At 49.4% G+C, this 4,496-nt stretch overlaps 1 long non-coding RNA gene across 4 annotated transcripts; it reads right to left on the reverse strand.

The window, feature by feature from the left end:
* Nucleotides 1-415: 415 nt before the first annotated feature.
* LOC117186321 lies at nt 416-3,260 on the reverse strand. 4 transcript variants are annotated; one of them, XR_004471429.1, is made up of 6 exons: nt 2,906-3,250; nt 2,410-2,849; nt 1,977-2,321; nt 1,414-1,902; nt 1,177-1,351; nt 422-1,126 (listed from the first exon to the last, which is right to left on the reverse strand). It is a non-coding gene; the product is annotated as an uncharacterized LOC117186321 (long non-coding RNA). The 4 variants fall into 4 exon arrangements; XR_004471428.1 differs by having other exon boundaries at nt 424-789; nt 856-1,126; nt 1,177-1,902; nt 2,906-3,246; XR_004471430.1 differs by having other exon boundaries at nt 416-1,126; nt 1,181-1,902; nt 2,906-3,260.
* Nucleotides 3,261-4,496: the final 1,236 nt, after the last annotated feature.

The raw sequence follows: 4,496 nt of genomic DNA on the forward strand, positions 1-4,496 counted from the left end.
CTGATCAAGTTGTGCATAAATATCACACCAAGCATTTTTCTACGGTTAACTAAGGATGGGTGGTTTACTAATAGTAGTCTACTAGAGTAAGATGGGAGTCTTACACCCGCATCCCAGTTAAAGCCCCGCAGAGCAAAGAGTAAAAAGTTTTTCTGTACTGATTCTATACGGTCCTGGTGTACTTTGTACTGAGGGCACCATACACAGGAGCCGTATTCTAAGATCGGACGAACAAGCGAGGTATAGAGAGTCTTTGTTATATAGGGGTCGTCAAATTCCTTTGACCACCTCTTTATAAACCCAAGCACGCCCATGGCCTTATTTACCATGGTAGAAATGTGTTCGGAAAACTTTAACTTGGGGTCTAACATAACACCTAGATTATCCACCAGGGTAATTCTCTCAAGAGAACCACCAAATAGGGTATAGGGAGCCAACAAAGGGCGCAGGGAAGAGCACAAAGTACAAGAATTGGATGCGAACACTCACGACCCGGAGGAACAGACCGAGGCTTTGGATGCTGTCCATAGGACGAGGGAATCCGGAATCGATCGCACCCAGCTGAAGTGCTGGAATTGCGCTCAGCCGGGTCACACCTATTTTGAGTGTGAGTCGGCCGTGCGTAACCTGTTCTGCTACAAGTGCGGGCTGGCCGGGGTCATCCTCCCTAAATGCCCTAAATGTCGGCCGGGAAACGCGAAAAGGAGCACGACGCAATTGGAGGAGTCGAGTTCCACGTCGCCGCGAAGCAGCCAATAGAAAGGCCCTCCAACGCTAAATTAGATACCCCTAAGGAAAGAAGTAGCAATAAGGATATTTACACTACCATATATAAGGTTAACCAAGCTGTAATACCCGAAGGAAAGATAGCGGCAGTACGAACAGGAATCGGATAATGGTAAACGAAGTTGATGAGAGTATCCGAACGGGAGAAGTCAGAGCACAGCGGGCTCGGGACAGGTTCCAGGGGCGAAAGAGGAGGCGGCTCCAGGTGTGTGCAGCAGTCCACTCGGCCATGCGTCAGGATGACAGGCCATTCGCACGAGAGAAGTTGGGCCCGAGGACGCTGATGGGACTACTGGATACAGGGGCATCGGTGAGCCTTCTGGGGAAAGGTGGCCTGGAACTGATAGGAGAATTGGAGCTGAAATTTTAAGACATAAAGAAAATTAGTACAAACAGCGGGCGGCACTCCTCATAAAATACTGGGACATGTGTCGACGTATGGACCTATGACGTATGGAGGCCAGAAGCAGACTATGGAGTTGTTTCTGTGTCCCTCGCTAAAACAATCGCTGTACAATCGGTCGATTTCTGGCGGAAGTTTGGTCTGGCTCCGAATATAGTAGGCCTAGAACGACACAAGGAATTAGCCGAAATTGATGCTGAGGTGCTGACTAGGAGTAAACCAACGGAACCGCACGAGTTGACGCACACGCAGCAGACACGTCTGGACCAGGTGAAGAACAACTTCAGGGCATTCGACACACATGGTTTGGGAAGAACGACGCTCGAAAGGCACGAAATTCAATTAATCGAGGGAGCCGTACCCGTAAAGGAGCGATTCTACCCGGTATCTCCCGCGGTGCAAGAGCTGTTGTTTGCCGAGGTGGACGAATTGTTGCGTCTCGGAGTCATCGAAACAAGCGAGAGCCCGTGGAGCAACCGCGTGACGCTGGTACGGAAGCCGGGAAAAAACCGATCGGCTATAAATATTTAAAGTATTTAGGGTACATCGTAGGCGACGGCGCACTTAGGAAAGATCCGGAGAAAGTGCAGGCGATCACCCAAATACCAATGCCAAGGAACGTGAAACAAATCCGGAGATTTTTGGGGACAGCTGGCTGGTATCGGCGGTTTATCCGAAATTTCTCCGCACTCTCGGCTCCTCTGACGGACTGTCTGAAAGGAAAAGGGCAATTTTAGCTGACGGAGGAGGCAGGAAAATCGTTCGATGAGCTCAAAAAAGCACTTACCAGCGCCCCCGTGCTACATCACCCGGAATTTAAGAAGCACTTCTTTATCCAGTGTGATGCGAGCCACGTGGGGATTGGAGCAGTTCTCTTCCTAAGAGTTCCTCTTCCTTCTAAGCTAAGAGGGGCACAGCTCAACTATAGCGTACCAGAGAAGGAGTGTCTGGCGGCGGTAAGAGCCATAGAGAAGTTCCGTGCATACGTATGGATCCCAGAAGCCCTGACGAGCACACTGATCCAACATGCTCACGACAGCGATGTGGCAATGCATGGAGGGATCGCGAGGACACTGGGACGGTGGCCCCGGATGACCGTGCAGGTGAAGTCATATGTGGCTGATTGTGACACCTGCAAAGAAACAAAACATTCAACACAGGATCACCGTCAACTCATGGGGGCCGAAACCATAGCCGAGAGGCCGATTCAAAAACTGTACCTGGATTTCCAGGGTCCATATCCGACTCGAAGTGGACTCGAAGTGGCAATGTAGTCATACTGATAGTCCTCGATCACATGTCCAGATATGTCTGATTGAAGGCTTCCGATTCTTGCACGCCGAGGTCTTCGCGCAGTTTGGCGTGCCGAACGAGTGAACCAGACAGTACTGGCAGTAATAAGGACGTACGTTAGTGAGGATCACACGCGCTGGGACGAGAAGCTGACGGAGATCCATTGTGTGGCTAGGAGTGCCATACACACGGGCATCGGGACGTCGCCATACTTTGTGTTGTTTGGGCAGCACATGTTTACTAGCGGCCGAGATTATAAATTGGCACGCAGACTGGGCGCCCTAAATTATGCACAAGTGTCACCCTTGGCGAGGAGTGATAAGATGGAAATAGTCCGAGATGAGGTCCGAGGAAACTCTCATGAAGCCTACAATGGAGCGAAGAACAGGTATAATCGAAAAGCTCGAGAAATTAGGTACTCACCGGGTCAGGAGATATATAAGCGGAATTTCGTGTTGAGCAAGGCGAGGAGTAGGCGATGGCCTACGTTCGGTTCCCCCTAATTGAAAAAGCCCGCCTTGCTTTGCACTCCCGTTTCGGCGGAGTAATCCTGGAAACGGTAGTGTTGTGTTATGGGCGGTTTTGGAGAGAGCCGACAGGTATCAGGGCTGGAGAAGAAAAAGACAGCGGCATCTATTGTGGATCCTGGGAAGCAGTGGCAGAGTTGCGTGAGAAAACACGAAACGGTACGAAGAAGAAAAAAAGAGGAGTTTCCGGTGGAAAATAGAGGAGGCCGCACGTGCCCTAAAAGAAAAAAAGAAGAAAAAATTGGTGATCGTGGAGACGAAGATCCCACCAAGACATCAGCGGCAGGCATCAACATCAGCAAAAGCGGCGGACATCGGCACCAGCAGCCCGGTACTGGCCAGGCCGGAAACCTGGTGCGAGAACCATCAGCGGAGCACCGGCACCAAGGAATCCAACGGAGCACCGACTGGAGACACGTTTGTGTCCCCACACACCGTATTTGTATTCGTCGGCAGAATCTAGGTTATTAATTAATATTGTTAAAAAAATAGATAAATAAGAAAATATAACATGAATATAATATGAAAGTAAAACGTAGTCATGAGTGAGTAGAAAACGGTAGTTGGGTGGGACGAGAGCGAGAAGAAGGGCGGGACCCTGAATATGAAAAGGGAGCGCGCGAATTCAAAAAATGGCGCTCATGGAAGGGTGGGACCACGCTCATGGATAATAATATCAAATATCCCCGCTGAAGAGAGTGCCAACGAGGACAATTTTTGTATGTTTTTTTTTGTTTTTGTTAATCCGTCCCCTGGTCTATCGGGTCGGAAACACACCTGACTTCCCCGTGAGCTAGCTGGGAACGATAGGCCAGGGTGGTAAAGAGGCGGGTCATAACAAATGGTGCCCAACTGGAATAAAAAGGATCGATTTTAAACGCGAGTCTTAAAGGCCGGTGTAAAATGGAACCCTGGTAGAACGAAACTCAGCCGGTCCGCGAGCCGGGAATAAATCCTAGCCGTCGTAGCCGCTGAGAGGAGTAGAAGTGAGGAAAATGGACATGGTAGTTATGTATCGGAGGTAGAAGGGAATGAAGTGTGTGTCCCGAGTTGTGGTCCAGGTATTACCAGGTGATAGTAGCCTCGTTGTACGACTCGTGGAGTTCGCTGTCCGGATCTGAAAAGAGGAAGAGGTGCCGGAGAATCTGTCGAGTCGGTCCGGGCTATGTCCAGAGGCATTAACGTCGTTGTCCGATTCTGGGGATCCACGGTGATCTAAGGAAGGAAACAGCAAAGGGAGTTGGCACTCAGAAAAAGTAGACGAAGGTAAATAGCAAGGGGAAAAGAAGGGGGTTCGCTCACCGGCAAAACAATAAATGCAGTTGTCTCTCATCCCACAAAAAAAATTAAATGTGAATTTTTGTCAGAAGCATTTTGGGTATTATAGGTTTTTTTTGTTGGTGATTTAGCAGACTATTGGAAAGCCGAATTAAGAAAACCCGAAGGGAAATCATCTTTTTTTTTGAGGACTGACGATCCTCGCTAGC

The sequence above is a fragment of the Drosophila miranda genome, chromosome XR (assembly GCF_003369915.1).
Source record: "Drosophila miranda strain MSH22 chromosome XR, D.miranda_PacBio2.1, whole genome shotgun sequence".
NCBI classification, from domain to species: domain Eukaryota; kingdom Metazoa; phylum Arthropoda; class Insecta; order Diptera; family Drosophilidae; genus Drosophila; species Drosophila miranda.